At 36.1% G+C, this 22,206-nt stretch overlaps 1 pseudogene; it reads right to left on the bottom strand.

Moving 5' to 3' along the window:
* Nucleotides 1–22,206, bottom strand: part of LOC107750758 (proline dehydrogenase 1, mitochondrial-like) — a 38,165-nt pseudogene that overhangs the window by 6,091 nt on the left and 9,868 nt on the right.

Below are 22,206 nucleotides of genomic sequence, written 5' to 3'. Positions count from 1 at the left end.
CATCCACCATAGCCAGCACTGTGATCACCTCCACAATTGCAACATTTGGGTTTTACACCCTGTCCACATTTTCCATATTCATGTTCTCCACCACACCTCGCACAACGTTGTTTTCCCTTACAAACAGCTGCCACATGCCCGTACTTTTGACATTTATAGCATCTAAGCGGAGGAGGAACATACTGTCTAACAGCATAGCTTATAAACCCAAAGAATACTCTTTCTGGTAATCTTTCCTCATCAAACTGCACCATTACAGATAAGCTATCCAGCTTTTCTTTATCTCTAACATATTTCAGACGTTTGACCCCTACCACTTTTGCTCCTGATAAACTTCTCTTGATTGTGTCTTCTGATACATCTGTTGGGACCCCTGTTATTACTCCCTTCATCCATTTCTTCTCTTCCAACAGTGTACACGAAATTTTTTTCCCTGCTAATGTCTTTAAGCCTAGTACCTGTTTTTGTTGTCTGCTATCTTTACAAAAAAGTAGCAACTTTCCATTCCGTAACATTTTCGCATGTTCGATTTTCCCGATCTCTTCTTTGATCGCTTTAGTTATTTTCAGTGGGTTCAATGCATTCATATTATCGGACAAGAAATGTATCATTACCTTAAACTCTTCCTTTTTCCTTTTCTCCTGTTGTCTTTCCCTTTCACTTTCCGAACCAGAAAGTTGATTCCATTTTTTTTTCCTTTTCCGATTTTCTACTATGTTCCAATTTCCATTTTTACCTCCTTTCTCCCCGCCAATACATTCATCCTCTATGTCCAGCTCACTTCCTGATCCTACGTCACTTCCTTCCATCTCTGCTCCAGTCACATCCTAGTGTCGCCAACCGCCCTCGTCGTCTACTTCACTTTGTCAGGCAGTTCCTATTTAAGAGATTTCTTGATTGCGAACAGGTGTGGCAGTAATCAGGCCTGGGTGTGGCTAGAGAAATTGAACTCAGGTGTGATAAACCACAGTTTTAACAGGGGGGCAAACACTTCTTCACACAGGGCCATGTATTTTTGGATTTTGTTTTCCCTTAATAATAAAAACCTTCATTTAAAAACTGCATGTTGTGTTTACTTGTGTTATCTTTGACTAATATTTAAATTTGTTTGATGATCTGAAACATTAAAGTGTGACAAACATGCAAAAACATAAGAAATCAGGAAGGGGGCCAACACTTTTTCACACCACTGTAGGTCTGGCTCTGTGAGACTATAGTTTGAATTAATCCCCTTTCTTTGCATGGCACATTGACAGAAGGCTCTTTTCGCATTATCCTGAACATTATAATCATTAATTTCACGTGAGAGACTCGGGAACACACATAAATGCTTTCAGATTTAATCAAAAATGTCTTCATTTGTGTTCTGAAGATGAACAAAGGACTTCATTTTCATTTTTGGGTGAACAATCCCTTTAAGTTTGCTCAACTAACTTAATACACAAGTTAGACAAACTTGGTTGGAAGAATCTGTCAAACTAAGAAAAGTCTACATCACTATTAGTTTATGATAGTTATAGTTTTCTCATTTTAACTTAAAATGCAATTATATTGAACTTGAATCTACAAGTAAAGAAAACAGAATTAGTTTTAAATTGATAGAACTTACTATATTATGTTTTCTGAAAGCACCAACTTTATTAACTTTTTTCTAAACCAGTTCAGTGATTTGAGATGCAATTTTGCATACTAAATAGTATGGATGATATGCAAATTAGGATCCAGCCATAGCCTCAACAGAACACTGGGATGTGGAGTGTATTATGGTCTGTCCTGTTATTTTTTAGACCAAAAAGGCCCAAAAGGTTGTTAATTCATCATGGATTTAAAACGGGATATAAATGGATGAGGAACTGTGCCATTTACTTAAAAGCAATTGTCTAGAAATCATTAACTTCGGCTCAATTAATTAAAGCTTTTTATTCATCTTCCCCAAATACTCCACAGAGGGAACGAACATATTAACAGAGCGAAAGAAACCATTGGTTAAGTATAAAAGGCTTCATCACACAGATAATAAAAGAGTAGATTTAATTCCCGCTCTGCCGCCTGCACTCCAACTTACCCACAATTCCTCACTCCAAGCATGAATGTCACATACATATAAAATATAGTTCTCGAACTCCAGGCGTTGTTATCCTTGAATTCAAACAGTCATTATCAAAAAGTGATACTGATGTGTTTGTTTATTACTGTTTAAATCATGCTTATATTTGTATTATTGGTGTTCCACTCGAGGAATAAAGGTGGGGTATAAAACAGCAGTGCACACTCAGGCGTCTGACATTTTAGGAGCCCTTTCAGAGTCATAAAGGTGCCGGAGAGATGGATGAGGGAAGAGAAAGAGTGCAAAGCCAGACCATCAGTGGAATGGAAATATGGAAATACGGAGGAAAGTGAATTAGATGAAGATTTTATGGAAAGGGAAGTGTATAACCTCTCTTTCTTGACCCTTACAAAAATGCACCAAGGCAACCACAGTTTCCTCTAAAATACCATTGTTACTACAGTTATTGCTACTGGAATGAAAACTGTTGTTACTTGGTATTAGCCATCAGACATTTTGCTATTTTAAAATGATCTTCTAATAGTTTTATGGTTTTCAAGTGATTTTTTAAATAAACTTTACGATTGTGAAATTATTGTCATGAGAGCTAAGCACATTCCCCCCCAAATTTTCATTACCATTATGCATCTAGATATTTCTTTTCATTTGTTTATGCTTTTCTTCCATGATCCTCATGAGATTTCCATTACTGAAACAAAATAAAAATACTTTAATGTGCAATACCTATATCTACTACAAAATATGAATTGTAAAAACATGCTTGTAAAAATTTTAAAGCATCCAACAATTGTGTCTTTATAGAAAATATAGTGAATTTTAAAATAACATTTATAATACAGTGCCATTATTTTTTTACAGTGTGACATTGTGAGATTCACCCATTAATATTTAATAAATGTTTGACCAACTTTGTTTTATTAATGCAACTTTGCAATATTTACTATTATGTATTTACGATTTTCAAGTAAAATATGATTCGATGAGATTGACAAGATTCACCCATTAATACTTGAGTATGTTTGACCAGCAGTAGGTGCTCTGTTTTCATGGATGACAAAAATAAAACATCTAGACGCATTATAGTAATGAGAACTGTGAGACAAAATAAATAATGTTGCAATGCAAAAACTCTATAAACCGACTTAATTTTCTTTATCCAAAGCACATTTTTGTTTTTTAGATTTATGATTTTCAGGAGAACTATGATTTGCATTTTGTGAGATTCACCCAACTGTGGTTTGTGATTTAAATGAAGGATCCTGTGTGCGCTATATCATGAACAGCCTGAGTGAGAGTGGGAAAAAAAGATTTACGAATGGATGGGTGAACAGTAAGAAAACAAGTGAAAGGAGTCTCTGGTGAGAAGCCGAGTGTGTTTTATACAGCAGGTGAAGACCTCTCCACTGGTCAGTCAGTGCATCAGCTCTTTCCATAGGAGCTCTCTGTCCATCTGCACTCCTTTCATAATGCCACGGTTCTCCTGTGCCCGACGGGACAAATATGGAATCACCTCGTTCACCAGACCATACGGAACGTACTTGTACACCGGGAATCCTGCCTGAGCTAGAGATGAGAGCAGACAAGAAAAGAATACTAATCTTAAAGTGTTTTTCTGTATTTCTTTGGTGATTTATCCATTTGATTGACATGTATTTTATAACTGTACTCTTGGTAACACTTTATATCTTATACTATCTTGGTAACGCTTTATATACCTATATATACACACACATATATATATACACATATATATACATACATATATATATATATATAGCATAGTGTGACAATAAATATATAGCTTAAATAATACTTATAATTTTATAAAGTTATTAGTAATAACTAAATGATTAATTATTATATAAAAACTACATCAATAACATGCAAGTATATATTTTATACAAGTTAATATTCATTTATATACATATATTTTATAATATATTTGCATTTTTATATTTTATTTTTATCTATCTATAACTAATATACTATACACACACACACACACAATAATAATAATAATAATAATAATAGTATATAATATATAATTGTCATTCAATTTTAAATCAACCCCAACTATGTAGAAAATTGCTTGTTATTGTTTGACTAATATTGCAGTTTATTACAGGATTTTTACTTAAAACAAACATTATCTGAAATTTTACACACACACACACACACTATAATAATAATAATAATAATAGTATATAATATATAATTGTCATTTAATTGTAAACCAACCCCAACTATGTAGAAAATTGCTTGTTATTGTTTGACTAATATTGCAGTTTATTACAGGATTTTTACTTAAAACAAACATTATCTGAAATTTTACACACACACACACACACTATAATAATAATAATAATAATAGTATATAATATATAATTGTCATTTAATTGTAAACCAACCCCAACTATGTAGAAAATTGCTTGTTATTGTTTGACTAATATTGCAGTTTATTACAGGATTTTTACTTAAAACAAACATTATCTGAAATGTTGTATACACACACACACACACACACATACGTGTGTGTGTGTGTGTGTGTGTGTGTGTGTGTGTGTGTGTGTGTTCACCTAATGGAAAGCTGATTTGGTCGCACATTCCCAGGAGCTGGCTGAAGTACACCTTCTTATCTGTGGGTGCCAGACCCATTTCATTCATCCTGTTAGACCATAAACACACAGAGCGCCGTCACAGAAAGTGAAAAATGAGAGAGGCCCCTTTGGCAAGGTCATTTAATCCCGGATACATTCTGGCGATTTCTCACTCAAAGTTTTACACCCTCTTATCGGTTACAGCCATTACATGCACGAACAAGACCCATTTTGAGACACTTAAGGTGATATTAAGTGTGAATGATGTAAAAGGAGGGTAACTAGTGTGGACCTCCGTATGAATCATGCCCTGGTGACACTCTTTGACATTGTGACAGAGAATGTTAATGGCATCGGTCACTGGCACACCTTTGTCAAATGAGGTTACACCCCTAAGGAGTGATTACATACAATTAATGATTGCATATTACATTATTAATTTAAACAAATTAATTTACTCCCAGAGGGATCTAAATGTTCCTGGTGATGCAGGGAAAGTCCTGATATCAAACAACAACTACAGTACACTCGAAATGTGAATGTGAGTTTTCCTTTAGTCAACATCTCTCAACTTTATGTCCAGAGGTTGATTTTTAAGCAGCACAACTGTTTTCAGCATTGATCATAAGAAATGTTACTTGAGCAGCAAATCAGCATATTATAAAAATTTCTGAAGGATCATGTGTTATTTTAAATGTATTTTAAACCGTTATAAATAAATAAAAAACAGTTCTAATAATTCGAATAATAATAATTTGAATTAGAATAATTTCACAATTTTACCGTTTTTACTGTATTTTTATTAAATAATTGCAGCCTTATTGAGCATAAGAGACTTCTTTCAATAGCATAAAAATTGTACAGACCCCAAACTTTTGAATGACTTTATATGCTTATCCCAGACTTTCAGTCTTAAAATATCAAGATCCATCATTAAAATATTATTACATTTTAAAAATGATAATCTAAACAAAGCTTTAAGTGTACTTAAAAGTTATTGTGCATTGGACACAATCATATCAGTGAAGAGAATGCTTAACAAGAAATTTGAGAGATTTGATAAAAATAATAAAAATTCAGATAAACATCACGTGTTTTGCGACATTTCCAATCAAGCTGTAATTCTGTCAAACTGTGCAAAAAAAAATATATTATAGAATGCATTTTTGAGATACATAAAATTCTAGCTGTGAAATTAGCCTTAGCGAGATTCAGATATTTTATTCTAAGAACCGATATTGGAGTTGTGGTGGAAATTACATTTGTTTATGATGGTTCATATACTGTATATAATAGAAAGACAAAAGGAGAGAGGGGGTAAAAAAAAAGAAAAACTGACCTTCTGAGTGTGTTTAACAGTGTCTAGATTGTGCGATGCCACCATGACATTTGCTTTCTTATTCCGTTCGATCTCCTCCAGCACGTAATCCAGACACCTGAAAGACACCAGCTGCTTATAAATCATCCTGCTTCTGGTCTGCACTTTCAGCCAACATGACTGTTGACCGCCAAACACAAAAAGCTTTTGAAAAGATCTGATTTATTTTGAAAGCTGTCAGAATCTGCCTTAATCATAAGAGGCTTACCTACGGTGAGATAAGCCAAGACTCTAGATAAATCTCTCCTGCCTGTGAAACATTCTGTCAGCACATAGACCGTCTGAATGAAGCACAGTTCAGAGGAAGTATGATGTTCAGATAAGGTCCTAGATGTAACAAGTATCTTAGAACTGCTGATCTGGACTCAGAATCTACTTGGCCATGTCATCTTGCTCCTTAAAGAGAGGCAAAGTGAACCTGACCCAAGACTTCTGCTTTCTGAAACAAAACATTCTTATTAAATGAAGAATTTTTCCATAATTCTCTGTTCCAAAACAGCATGTTGCCCACCTAGATGGTTTCAGTAAACTCAAAAAATGGCATAAAATTATTTAAAATGACCAAGCACGCTTTAAAATAGTTAAAAGGCTAAAAAAAAACAAAAAAACAAGATGAATGACATAAACAGAGATAGTTCAACATATTTTAATTTGTATTCTTCAAAAATTGTTCCATAAAAAAAAAAAGCAGGGTTCCCATTGTCTCAGAAAATCTGGATTTTTAAAGTGTGATTTCTAACATAAAATTAAATAATATTTATCTAGTTAATCCAGTGAGGTGGACGGACGGACGGACGGATAGATAGATAAAGAATGAGCTCATATTAAATCAGCTCATGGTGACTGTGCTTTTCTAGACTGTTCAGTCATGTTACTTAATTAATTAGGTAACATGACTGGACATGACATAAAACTTATTTTAAATTATTTAAAATAAGACCAAACAAACAAGCTCTGTGTAGAGTTGTACAGTAAGAAAGTTATTTCCCTTAACCAGGAAATTAACGTTCTTAGAATTGACAAGACAGTTGACCCTGAGAGGTCAAGTAAATATCTACAGCGGATCTAAAATATTCATAATTAATTATAACTAGTTATGATTAATTATTCATATTTCCCATGAGCTGATTCGTTACACAAGCTTTAAAATAGTTGAACAGCTAAAAAGAAAACAAGATGAATGTCATAATTAACTTGCATAATTTAACATTTGTATTCTTCAGCAATTGTCATTTTTATTGAAGAACCTGTAGTCTAGTAAAACCTGGAATTTTAAAGTGTGATTTCTAAAATAACATTTTCTAAAATAAAATATAAAATAAAATAGTCATGGATTTGTCTATGAATATACATTTCTCTACTTCATCCAGTGTCTAAAAAAAAAAAAAAAAAAAAAGTACTTTTAAAATCACAATCACAAATGACTGGAAAAGTTATATAAACTCAATGGTTGAGTTCTGGTAAGAGTTTGAGTCGGAAGCCAAAGACTAGTGGGTAATGATGTTATTATATGGAAAATACTGAGCTCATGAATATTAAATCAGCTCACAGTGACTGTGCTTTTCTAGACTGTTCAGTCATGCTACTTCATTAATATTCATGAGCCAAAGTTGTTTCATTCTGTCTTGGCATTGAAATATCAAGCCAGCATTGTTTGCGTATACATAATCTGAAGTCTGTAGATATCAAACAAATGAAATATTGTAAAACAATTAGACATAACACATATAAAATAAACTAATAAAAAAAAAAAAACTAAAGATATAGCTAATTTAAGCCTATATCTGAAATGTTGTTTTAATGTGAGCGAAGGGAGAAACAGGGCAGTATTTTAATATCAGACAACGGGGATGTGGCCTAAAAGTGGGAGTCCATGGCCACCCTGCATCAGACTCTATTGGAATCAGCTGTGAGGGTCTCTTGTGTGTTTTTTGCGATTAGCTCTATTTGTTTTGCGTGGGTGAGTGACCGTTAATGGAGCTGCTGCCCAAGAAGAGCTATCAGATGAGTCACTTATGACGCTCCATTTCAGTTCAGACGCGGTCTTAGAAAGTAGCAGCCTTTGTAAACAAGGCAGCTCACTAGGTTTTGGAACAGACTTCAAGAGTGAATTTTACAAGGAAGAATTTGGAACATTTCTTGCCTCTGGTACATTCTGTTAGTGGATTCATATTCTGGGTTGATGAGGTCTTCATATCCAATCTCCGCAGCTCGGCTTCTCTCCTGGTACATGTAAGCCCCCCTTACCCTTGGCACCAAAACACCAGCCCTCCCTTCTTGATAACTCGACATCCATGGACACATTATCAAATGCCTCCTGAGCACAGAGAATTCATTACATTGCAACAGAACAGATTTGGAAAAAATGTAGCATTACAACACTTGCTCAGTGGATCCTCTGCAGTGAATGGGTGCCGTCAGATGAGAGTCCGAATAGCTGATAAAAACGTCGCAATAATCCACATGACTCCAGTCCATCAATTAACATCTTGTGAAGTGAAAAGCTGTATGCGTATAATAAATAAATCATTAATACAATTTTTTTTTTTCAAACCATTGCTTGTGAAAATGTGAGTCCTCAATCCATAATGTTTTTTTTCTCCAGCGAAGAGGTCGTCTCATCTGAATAAAGAGAGAAATATGAACAGATCAAGCTCCATTTACAAGTGAAAACAGTCTAAAACTGTTTTAAACAAATATGTCTGTGGATTATGTGAGAGGACAACAGACGATGGACTTCACTGGAGGAAGATTTATCATGGATTATGGAGTCATATTTTAAAGTTAAAATGTCTTGATGGATTTACAAACATGTAGCTTTTCACTTCATTAGACAATACTTGATGGACTGGAGTTGTGTGGATTACTTGTGGATTATTGTGATGTATTTATCAGCTGTTTGGACTCTCATTCTGAAGGCACCCATTCACTGCAGAGGATCCACTGGTGAGCAAGTGATGTAATGCTAAATGGGCGCACTCCGTTGAAATTTTACAGGTGGCGCTATCGAGCCGTTTTGCCACACCCACTTCTGAAACCCATATCAGATGTAAATTTTCGCCAGTTCTGACGCGTGTGGAAAGTTTCATGAGTTTTGGAGAATGTTTAGGCCCTCAAAAATGCGATTCACTTTGGAGAAGAAGAAGAAGAAGAAGAAGAAGAAGAAGAAGAATAATAAGAAACGGAGCAATTCCAATAGGGTCCTCACACCATCGGTGCTCGGGCCCTAATTAACTACACTACTGTTCAAAAGTTTGGGGTTGGTAAGGTTTCTTAATGTTTTTGAAAGTCTCTTATGCTTACCAAGGCTGCATTTGATCAAAAATACAGTAAAAACAGCAATAATGTGAAATATATTTTTTATAATTATTTTCTAGAGGGGTCATGTACTGAGAAATCAAAATTACCTTGATCTTTTGACATACGAGGTCACTGTACTATAAAACATCCTGTAAGTTTCAGAACTCAAAACTTTCGCGTTAGTCTAAAAACAGCTTATATTGAAGCCAATCTGTCAAAACGACAGGTTGTGGAATGTGCCACTTTATGATGTAATAGAGCGGTTAAACCCCGCCTCCGCAGAAAATGATCAACGCCTGCTTCTACATCACTGCCTGTTTAGCACCGCCCACCGATTCACACATGTATGCTGCATCCCAATTCGCATACTATCCATCCTAAATAGTATTCGAAAATAGAATTAGTATATCCCAAATCATAGTATGTTGAAAAGAGTATGCCAAAGATGTGTGGATTACTTGTGGATTATTGTGATGTATTTATCAGCTGTTTGGACTCTCATTCTGAAGGCACCCATTCACTGCAGAGGATCCACTGGTGAGCAAGTGATGTAATGCTAAATGTCTTCAAATCTGCTCCGATGAGGAAACAAACTCATCTACATCTTGGCTGGCCTAAGGATGAGTAAAGTCTAATCAAATTTAAATTTTGGGGTGAACTAATCCTTTAACAAAAGGTAATTTTCTGGAAAATAAGTTGCAAAGGGTCAAAAATAATGTGTTGTTTACAGAAAAAAATACAGATAAGTTGCATTTGTGTCTAAGTACTATTACATTAGGGAAAAATGTAAAATACCAGTAAATTAAAAGAAATGTTTACAAACATTATAAACGTATTTTAGTTTCCCCTCACTCTACAAATCCTTTAAATTTAACAGTATTCAGAAATAGGAATTAAATATATAAGTATAAAACAAACAAATAATAGTGGCATTATAAACAACATTTATTATAAACACTAAAATAATTTATTTGAAGTGAAACTACCTGGATTTAGCAAATGTGCTATACAAATAATCTTGGACTCATGTATCTCTCTCATTCGGCACAAATCCAAATCCTGATCGCGTTGGAATATCAGTTGAAGCACGTTTTTGATGATTAAAAAGCACAAATTGTATTCTGGAAAATACGGTACATTCAAAAGGGTAATAGTAGCAAAAACAGCATAATTATTCATAAATGCTAAAGAGAATGGTAACACTAACTGTTACCATTTTTGGTGCAAGAAACCATGACTAACATTATAAGCAGACCCTGTTATGATAGAAGGTATATGGAGACTCAATGTGTGTGCACTGCATGTGTTTAATTGACACCATCATCATTTATTTCCTTTCAGGATTACTTGCAAAACAAAGAAAGATTGCAAGCACCACGGTGTTAAATGTCAGTTTTGATGTTGCATTGTCTAAATGTTATCGTGCTATAATAGCATGTTTTCTGCACAGCATCTAACTGTAGATAAATTCCAGAATTGCATCATGTGAGCCACGTTAACACCATTCATAGGTGTCAGACGCGCGCGTGTGTGTGTGTGCGCATGTGTGAGGCTCACTTTGAGGTAGCACTGATAGGTGTTAAAAACGACAGCTTTGTCTCGGTTGAAGATACTCTTCATTTCCACAGTGAGTCTGCTGATAGCAGGCTGGAAATACGTCTGTTCGGCGTCCACCATCAGCCTGACGCCATTTTCCACCGCATGCTGTTCAGGACATGAGAAGCAGGCGGCAAGTTAAAACATGTTAGTTAGCAGACTAAAAAAAAAAGATATCACCACAGACAGCGGCATTTTAATTGACGTGGCAACCATCATTCCTGATATCACCAAGGATCGGTCAACAAATAATGATGCTATAACCTCATCTGCAATAATGACAACGATACAGTGGTGCTAAAGAGTATTTGGACATTTAAAAATATCTGAATGTCATTGCATTAGATAACAAAATAACAAACCAAGTGAAGAAATATTGCACACGCAAAACACTTCAAAATAAAAGTAGTTTGATGGGTTTAAAGGCTAAAACAATAAATATACTGATCAAAATAAAAATACAATTAAAGCTGCAAGCAGCGATGAACGGGCCCTCGCTGCAGATCGATGCGCACTCTAACGGCTAATATTGCCCACAACACACTGCGCGGTGGACGAGGATTCGATAAAACTACAAATACGCATAAAAAGTACATGGCGAATATGCGCGACCGACGGGCTGGTAGAGAAAGGGATTTGAGTGATAAATAATCAATGTCTAACCTGATGAAAAAATATGAATTTAAAATGTTATCCACTTTATATTTCATCTGCAGCAACACTGTGAACTTTTATGTTTGGTCATTAACTTTTAAATGCATCATTATGCAAACACAAAGTTGTCGGCATGAATGACCCGCGATGTGCCTCTTTCATTTCTCTCCAATATGGTAGGAAATCAAATTAAACTAAATGTGGATGATGTTAACTGTGACAAGATGATTGACAGGGCAGTTTAAACAGTTACAGGATGCACGTAACTAAGCAACAGAGCGTCCGTTAAAGACGCAGCTATGACGAAGTAGTATGTCCCAAAGCTTGCCTACTATTCTGCTACATACTCAAAAGTATGTACTTTTTCTTCACAAAAAGAGTACATACTTTTAGGGCATAGTATAAGTAGGCGAATTGGGACGCAGCAACAGTGTAAATGCCCTTACCAAAAGAAGTATACTTTAAGTATATTTTTAAGTATACTTTATGTAGTAAGTATACAAATATCAGTGTACTAGTAGTATACTTGTAACTATTTCAATACTCCTTGTATTTGGCCCAATTTCTAGTATATAAAAGTATACTTTTAAGTATACTTAAAGTATAACAGTAGTACATTTTGAGTACACAAATAGTTTACATATATGTTTTTAGTTTGTGTTTAATGTTTTAACCAAGAGGAGACTTGTTTTTTTTTTTGCTAAAGTAAGGAAACTTTGCTTCCTTTGCTTCTATAAACAAACTCGCGAGACTAGCATATCTCAGAGGCACACGCGCTGCGCATACGTGCTGCGTCATCCGCCGGAACTGCTTCAGTGTATGACAGTCAGCGGAAGTGAGAGAAAAGTGTTTATTACGTTTGAAATAAAGAACAGGGTATCTGATTGTAAACAAAAACATTTTATTCTAGTGTCATGCATTCTTTTTTATAAACACTTGAATGTGGGTTAGTTTCATAAATAAATAAAAGTAAATAAACAACATTTTGAACAAAAAGCTGAAAGACTATGAATTGGATTCAGAGTGATAATCAAAACATAGATGGAGTCTATCAACACCCCAGAGCTCTTCATGGGTCGACATTTTATTCCATAACGTTACACAGTTTTGATGCTGTTTTATGTAATCTAACACGATCAGACATGTGGAAGCATCTGTTGTTTCGGTTTCTTCTGTACAGAAGATGTGTAATAACGCCCCCTACCGGATAACAATGAAAACACGGATTCCTGGAGCACAAGTAGCTATAGCTCAAATATATTTAGACTTTTTCTAAGTATAAGTCAAGTATACTTAAATGTCATTTTAAGTATATTTCTGAGAAGTACATTAAAAATAGGAAAGTATGCTTTCAGTCTACTTTTTGTTTAAAAGAAGTATACTAATAGCACACTTGAATATATTTTTCGTAAGGGTAGGGCTGCCACCTAATAGTCGACTAACCGTTAGTCGATGAGAAGAGGCTTAGTCGATCAAAATTTTATTAGTCGCTTAGCTGCAGAAAAAAAAAATCCCACAGGAAGTGGTGAAGTCCATGACGGACAGATTATTAACGGCTGGTCTATGTGGTAATTACAGTACATCAGACATCCAAACGTTCGTTTCGGTCATCGACCTCAAATGTGGCTTATCATCTGAGACTTGTAAGTAGCAGCAACATTACATGGCTGCTCGCTTGAATGTTAACCTAGAAAAATGTGTGCTATTCAAGTGTTTGTGTGGAGTGTGGAAGCTGAAAAGTAGCGCGCTCACTGCATGACAGTTAACTTAGAGGCACCGGTGCGATCATTTGCATTTAACTTAAAAATACTCTGTCAATACGAAGTATATATTTTTGGCTCATTTGTTTGATCGGATTCTTTTTGTCAACCTTCAGGACTTTTGTGAAAATCTGCTGATCTTTTGGGTCATATTTCTGCAGAAATATAGAAAATTCTGAAGGGTTCATAAACTTTCAAGCAGCACTGTATTGACATAAGTCACATCGCACCGCAACTCACTGTAGAATGAGTGAAATCCAGTTCCAACTTGTAAAAAAATAAAACTCGTATTGTATTCTCCAGGTAACCAATTTAGAGAAAAACTGTTATATGAAATCTCCAAACTTTGTTTGATTTGGTACTTCCAGACTGAGAAACAGGAAGCCTCGAGTCTACTGTGAGTCACACAGCTTGTACTGCTTGTACCAGCGGTCTTTCACAGTGCGACATAAACCCGATACATGTTCCTCGCATCAAGTCGACGGGGCGGAACAACTCTCTAACCTCCACACTCTGCTGAAGGCTTTCTCAAAATCGATCTCGGTTACATTCTTCATCCATGACTGTCTGTTAGACCATGATCTTCTGCCACTCTGCATGAATAGCACAGGAGAACACAGCCAGTGAACGCACCTTAGCCAAGACGTCCAGGCGCTGACGCATCCTTTTCATCTGCCTTTCCTCTTCTTCGGTGAACTTGGACAGAAGAGGCTCCAGCTGACCAGTCTGTTCAAAAAATAAAATACAAAAGGGAAAGAAATTCAGCATATGAACACATATGGGTGCATTTTCATTTGGGAAGTAATTCTTAATAATAATAATTAACTTTTAAATACTGTTATTGTTTTTTTGTTTGTTTTTTCACAAATGGTTTTTAATTATTGGAGAGAGATCTTTCAGGCAAAGGGCGCAGTTTTTTTTTTCCCATTACATTACCTTCTTCTATTCCAGTTTATTATGCAATAAGAAAGCCATTCATAATTTAAAACAACTTTTATATTTTAAAGGTGTCATGAACTGAGAAATCAAAATTACCTTGATCTTTTGACATATAAGAGGTCACTGTACTATAAAAACATCCTGTAAGTTTCAGAACTCAAATCTTTCTTGTTAGTCTAAAAACAGCTTATATTGAAGTCATTCTGCCGAAACGACAGGTTGTAGAATGTGCCACTTTATGATGTAATAGGGTGGCTAAACCCCGCCTCCGCAGAAGAAAGCCATTCATAGGTTGACTTCATAAAGACTGTAAACAATGGGTCACATTTATGATATTATTGCTTGATTGAGCAGCTTCTGGCTTAACATATGCACGAGTTTGAAGAGGAACTGCTTGTCTGACAGAACAATAGAAAAACGGGGTGTTTTGAAATCCTGTTTGGAAACATTTATTAGCGGTGCTTGTTAAATGTTGTTGCTCATACTTGTAACAATTTGTGATATAAACTAGTGTTACTTTAGTATTAATTGTTATTATAGTGTTTATTAATATTTTGAATTAGCTTTTACTTTTATATTTTCAGTTTGTTTAATTTTGTTATGTGCTTGTCATTTTCATTATTATTATCATCATTTCATTATTTTATTGTAATATACTTTTATTTCAGGTTTAGTTTATTTTCAGTAATTTCAGTGCTTAAACTCAATTCAGTTATTTATTTATTTTTTAAATGTAGTTTTTCTTTTCTTTTTTTTAGTTATCGATAATAACCCTGATGTAAACAAACGCCTCAAATCATTCATTAGCAATTGCATAGCAATGTCCTGAAAATCACCCACAACACATTTCTATTGTGGCTGTAAATTTTGTCCAGAAAAGCAGCAGTCAAATAACAATCATAATTTTTTAATCCTGAAATTCACCTTTAAGTCCCACCTTTAAGTAACGCAACAAAAAAATTGAGACTATTTTGTGTGCTTGCGATGGAAGCCACTTGTTTTTCTTGCTCGCAAAACGTTCCCCAGGGAAAATAAATGATGAATTTTCATAATTGGTGCACTACCATAAAGCACATTAATGTGCATTTGCAAAATGAATGTAAATTTTCAAATATGCTTATTTTGTACAGACAAGCACCATTCAAATATTATTCAGAAAAAAAATAATAATAATTTTTACACCAAAATTACACATTCACCTTTAAGTCACACCTTAAAGTCCCCATGCAATCAAAATTAAAGTTTTTTGGGTGTTAGTATCAATATGTTAGTCATAAGGTTATCTATAAGGCAGTGTGCTCCAAAACAGTGACAAAATTCGCATTTATAAGATATAAGCATTCAAAGCTTGCAGTTCGTCACTTCCGCCAAAACGACTCAACGATTTTTTTTTTTTGACGTCACATCGTACTTCATCTTCTCATCAAATCTTCTGACCAATCAAATGCTCTCTAGAATCCGAAGCGCCCGCCCCCTGCACTATAAATAGACGCTGAAGCGGCTTGAGATCAGTCACTTATTCACAGTGTAGTATTTCCTGTACAGTGAATGTCTGAATCGTTCCCTATCACCTACATTGTGCACTTCGAGCCAGTGTAAATATGCTTTTGATTGGTGCAAATGAGGTCTGGTTTCACGTCGTTTCACGCGAACCGCGGCAGCGCACACAGTCTGATCCGGACTTTGGCTCCAGTCCAGAGACGCGATCGCACGGAGCGGATCATATGCGCGAGTCGGCATATATTAAACTTTTACAACTACACCGCCTCAGCATGATTATTATGTCCACTATTTTGTTTTACTAAGAGTTTCATATTGAATCTAGGGGGACAGTGGGACTGTGACGGTCAAGTGCGGCTTTACTGAGCTCAATGGCTCTGGCCTGAGCAGATATAAACAAAACGCTATTGGCTATTTTAAAAAGGGGGCGGGGCTGCTCGATATGTCCCGCCCTCTCTTCCTGTTTCAGTTGAAATTAGGCCACCACATGGAATAATGCTGCGTGTTTCAAGGCACTTCAGGTGACCTTTAAAGTTATGCAAAAAAATTAAGACTATTTTCTGTACTTGTGATGGAAGCATCTTGCTTCTCTTGCAGGCAAAATTCCAGACTTGTCTTCATAATTGAATTACCTGGTAAAACCTCAAAACTGCGAAGGGGCATTTGCAGTGTTTATAGAACCAATTAGACCATGAGAAATCGATAACCCTCTTAATTTATGATGTGGTTAAGGTATCCGTTTCTTGCTGTCTGCCTACCTGCAGGTTCGGGAAAACTAGTAGATCAGATATATTTGTTCTCCGTCGATCAGACGGTTCCAGTCCAGCATGTCCACCGTGCTTTGGGGAACAAATAAAAAAAAATAGCATTCACGTTTCAGCAGCGTGTCCCACATGATGTTTCTTAAACATCAAACGATTTACATGCATCATTACAGAACTGGTCGATTCTGCAGTGCAAAGTGCTCCTATATGAGTTTAGTTACTCAGGGGTTTAGTTGACTCGAGGGGGTCAAGCAGAGTAATGGAGCACCCATGGAATAGTCCTTGAGTAGCTCTCCTCAGTTCATAAGATAACTTCATTGTCTGCCATTGATTGAGAAGATTTACAAGTCTGAGTGTCAGAACAGCTACAAGAAACTGGTGTTTCTCACCCTGACGAGTGCAGTCGTCCATCAGAGAGGCAGCTCTGAATGTTGCCTTGAGCTCCCAGTCTGGCTAGTCATGTCTGCAAAGAAAACACACACATTTTCATTCATCAGACCAAACACTCCAAAAAGACTGCATGATTAAAGGGAAAGCTCACCCAAAACGCACCCACTGGGGGTTTTGTGTTCCTTGGAACAAAAAATGATACATTCTGAAGAACAGTTCTTAAGGCCCACTCACACCAAGAACGAGAAATGTAAAAATAACTATAACAATAAACTCATCAGCATCCACACCAACAGACAATATTGTTCTGCAGTTTTGTCATCTGCTGCTTTCAATGCTCAAGTTCTTGGCTGTCAATGTTTTTATCATTAACTGGCTGAAAAAAAATTGTGATTCCAGACTATTCTTTTATATTGAGAATATTTTTTTTTAGATCTGTATCTTTATCATTATGGTTATCGTCCATGGTGTGATTGGGCCTTTACTCTCCAAAAAAAAAAAAAGCACTATTTCATATGACTTGTGCACTACATTGAAAGTGTTTCAAAATGCAAGCTGAAAAAAACCTGTAGCTCTCATATATTAAATGCACATCTGCATATTCAAACTTTGAAGGATTTTAAGCTATTAATGACTTACATGAGTCTCACACAAAGCTATTATATGGTTTTAGAAAAAATTATACAGTGTTTCTATGGTGCTTTCTTTGTCCTTCTCAGAGTTTGACAGCCCATGGCAACAGTATTATTTCAATATGTGCAAAATAAGAGGGCGGAACGTAAGAATTTGTTCTGTTGTGTCATAAAGAAAAAAAAACTTATGACATGATTTTCATAATTGATGTACTCCTATAATGCATATCATTCGCTCAAAACCCTCCAAGGTTTGAATATGCAGAGCTACAGTTTTTTTCCATCTTGAATTTAAAAACTCTTGTAATGTGTATTTGTGCATAATGAATGAAAAAGTTAAAATATGCTCATGTTTTCAATGGTCATTATGTGGTAGTTTAATGGTTAAAAATTTGGACTATTAAAGGTTGCAAGGGTCAATTCATGTAGTATCACTATTATAGCCTTAAAGGAATAGTTCACCCAAAAATGAAAAATATCTGCTTAATCTGTGAATATTTCTCTCTTGATTCAGACAAGACAACTTTTTCACTGGAGAAAGCAATAATATAGCTAGAGGACTCAGAAGCAACTGATTGAAGTTAAAACGTCCTAATAATGGATTTGTTTAATACAAGCACACAGCTTTTCGCTTCACAGGATGATAAATGATGGACTGGAGTCGTGTGGATTATGTGTAGATTATTGTAATATTTTTATCAGCTGTTTGGACTCTCATTCTGACGGCACCCATTCACTGCAGAGGATCCACTGGTGAGCAAGTAATGTAATGCTACATTTCTCCAAATCTGTTCTGATGAAGAAACAAACTCAACTACATCTTGGATGGCCTGAAGGCGAGTACATTTTCAGCAAATTTTCATTTTTGGGTGAACTATTCCTTTAAGCAAAACAATTTCTCAAGTGGAAATAATCATGTATAAATATCCCGTGTAAGTTGCTTTGGATACAAGTGTCTGCTAAAAGACTACTTAATTATTTATTATCATGTTAATTACATTTTACCATTAAAATAAATGCAGCTCATACGATACAGTCATTGCAATATAGCCTCCAGTTGCTTGCTGCAGGTCAGATTTGTTACAGCTGCCTTACAGTCTACTGCAGTATTAAACACGCTTTAGTGTTGGTTGATCTGTGTGTTTGGCCGCAGTTTGAACCCAAAGCGTACCTGCAATTGCTCTAGATCCAGTTTCTGCTCCAGCACCTCCACGCCATCTTTCCTCTGCTTGGCAGCCAGGAAACTGAAAAAGCATCTCCATTTCACCAGCACCTCGGAGAACTGGAGCTACAGGCGCCCGAGGGAAGGATGAGGAGACTGTTTAGTTCACCAAGGTGACGGATTTTAACCCTGCCTGAACCTCAGTCTTACCAGGAATTGTGGTCGCCCCAAGGCAGTCATCTTAACAGCCGAGAAACCGTCTTCAGAACTTCCACCTGAGCAGGCAGGAGATTTTCTTTTAGAGTTATTTTAGAGGTAACTGCAGATGAAAGTGAAACTGCTTTTTTTTTTTTTTTTTTTTAGGTGAAATCTTCCAGGAATGCTGAATGAATTCTATGCAGTTATACTTAGTGTTGCATTACAATGGGTGTTTCTCCAATACTGCTGCTATAATGGAAAACTCGAGCTGCATGCACATTCACAAATATGAATGCTTTCAAAAGTTGGACAGCTTCCATGCTTTCTTGGCACTCTTGCACGTACGCTAAATATACATACAAATAATCTGCATAGCACACAACGAGCATTAAAGGAAGAACGGGATAAATGTTTGCACCACTTTCCATGAATAGAGTACATTTGGTGTCCCATTATTTTTTTTAAAGAAGGCATAAATCTCAGCTTGAGAGGTTTGAAGGAAGTCTGAACACTATGTTACAGACAAAATCAACTTATTGCAAGACAATGCTGTTTACGTGAGAGTAGTAGTGTTTTAAAACTTGCTCTGCGTTTGAAAAAGGCATCATTATATATGCCATTACGATTTCAAAATCTAAACACATATTGGTGTGTTATACTCTTATGTTAGTTATGTCTATGAATGTGCGCAGTATTTAATGAAATAAGCTCATTCAATATGGCACAACTTTGTATTTCAGTTATGAATGGATTCCGGAAACCCTGAAAACTGGTACTATCAAATAAATGGTATCATCTCACAATAGGCTATGTGTCTTGTGTATTTAACAATATTTCCTGGGAAATCTGATCTTGAACAATAGTTTGGCCTACACCTTATAACTCCTCCTTGAGTCTAAAAGATAATATTGACACTTAAGTAGTAACACAATTTAGACCCTGTCTGTCTACAGATTTATGTGATTTAATTTAAAAATAAATAAAATAAAATCAAACAGATGAAAATTGCGCTGATAATTGGAGGCCTTCGAGTCAAAAAGGTTCAGAAGCATCCTTTTAAACAATTCAGACAGACATTCAAAAAAATGCAGTAAGCTCATGTAAAAAGAAATGAAAAATCATATAATATTCCGTTGTTGCCGATTAAAATCATATGAAGGTCAAAGAAATAAAAACTTCATTTTCAGTTTCAGGCCCTACTTTGTATCCTGTTCATGGAAAGTGCCTTACTTTCTATGTTTTGGTCACTGCATTTGTAGCTCCTGGCTTTTGTTTTGCTTATAATCTGACTCCAATTCCAAAGTTAATTACTAATCAGCTTTAATAGATGGTCTGTTACCTGAGGCTTTGATGCATTTCAGGAAAGTCTCCATGTGCTGGTCGCATTTCACCTCATCGGCATAGAAATAAGTACGACTTCTGACGGGCTGTGAACAACTTCTCCTGGTGGTCAGCTCCTGAAATTAATGTCGAAAAGGGAAATTTTGACCTTTTGCTTCAATACTACAAAAGAATTGAACTGTTAAAATGGTGCACATACTCACCAGGGCTTTCTTTCTCTGATGTAGACATGCAAGATCTATCAACAAAAAGAGAGACGTTGACATTTTTAATAAAACAGGGGACTAATGAAACCAACTACTTGTTCTTTAGGTCTTTTTAGAGACCTTTAGCCAACAAAATGAAGAAACAGCAGTTTCTGTAGAGAGGAATCAATAATAACTGCAGAGGCTGCTATGAAGTCACTTCACTGTGGTGCACTTCTGCTATTTGCTTCCCTTCTATATTTCAGGGTCAGCACTTACATTCACACACCGACTCCCGCCTGATGTCTATGCTTATCTCTCTGCTGTACTACACTGACGCTCAGGCATTCAAACCAACTCAAAGGTTACGCAGTCACACGGGGCAGTGATTTGTTTAGATTGAGCTCCTGTGATCTCCACATCCTTCAAACTCACATCAACGCCTCCGCTCTCCCTCATCCACCTCTTCAGCAGTGGATACGCTGCATGGGGCGGCTCAGTGGAGACAATGTTTTGACGTCTGCAATGTTCCAACAGGAAGGAATGTTGAGATGTTGATGGGGTCATTAGCGGACAGACTCAAGCCCTTCCAGGCTTAAAGTGCTCAGTTAATGCCTCAGTCTGAGTTATACATTCAACATAAGAGAATGATAGTTGTCTGTTTTTGTCCAAGATCTCACTCATTTCAAAATCTCTCCATTGTTTGCGGGGCAAATTCTGAAGTAATACAGCAGGTCTTTTTATCTACATTTAGTAACTGAATATAAATGCAAAAGAAAGGAGATCTATTTTCAACGAAAAACTTCATGTTCTAACTCTCAGTCACAGGGGGGGAAAAATCATGCATTAAGAATTGCATTTAAAATTGCATTTAAACCCCTTTTCATGGTTTGCTTGGTAAACGTTGATGTAATATCTCTTATTAACATGTAGAAGCTGAATACAAATTCAAAAGAAAGATGTATTTGAGATTAAAAAACTTTACCTTTGCTTTAATTTTACAGCCTTTAGTCTGTTGGGATATGTCTCTACTAACTTTACACATCTAGACTTTACAATATTTGCCCACTCTTCTTTGCAGAACTGCTCAAGTTCAGTTAAATTTGATGGTGAGTGTTTGTGGACTGCAGTCTTCATGTCATTCCACAGATTTTCAGTGGGGTTTAAGTCTGGACGAGGCCATGCAAGGACATTCACCTTTTTCTCCTTCAACCACTGTCTGGACAGTTTTGCTGTGTGCTTTGGGTCATTGTCATGTTGGAAGGTAAACCTTCTTTCCATTGACAACTTTCTGGCAGAGGGCAGCAGATTTTCCTCAAGAATTTGACGGTATTTCGCCCCATCCATTTTTCCTTCTATCCTGACAAGTGCTCCAGTCCCTGCTGCAGAGAAACACCCCCATAACAGGATATCACCACCTCCATGCTTTACTGGAGGAATGCTGTTATTTGGATGGTGAGCTGGACTGGATTTCCGTCAGACATATCGTTTGGTATTGAGGCCAAATAATTCAGATTAGTCTCATCTGCCTCAGAATCTTCAAGGTGCGTTTTGGCAAAGCTCAGTAGTGACTGCATGTGGCCTTTCTCGAGGAGTGGATTTTTTTTTGCAATCCTACCATACAAGCCACATTTGTGGAGAATTTGTGATATTGTTGTCACATGCACACAATGACCACTCTTTGTAATAAATTCCTGCAACTACTTCAGAGTTGCTGTAGGCCTCTTGGTCGCCTCTCTGAC

The sequence above is a fragment of the Sinocyclocheilus rhinocerous genome, unplaced genomic scaffold (assembly GCF_001515625.1).
Source record: "Sinocyclocheilus rhinocerous isolate Xijiao unplaced genomic scaffold, SAMN03320098_v1.1 scaffold2347, whole genome shotgun sequence".
NCBI classification, from domain to species: Eukaryota; Metazoa; Chordata; class Actinopteri; order Cypriniformes; family Cyprinidae; genus Sinocyclocheilus; species Sinocyclocheilus rhinocerous.
This window is presented reverse-complemented; position numbering and strand designations above follow the sequence as displayed.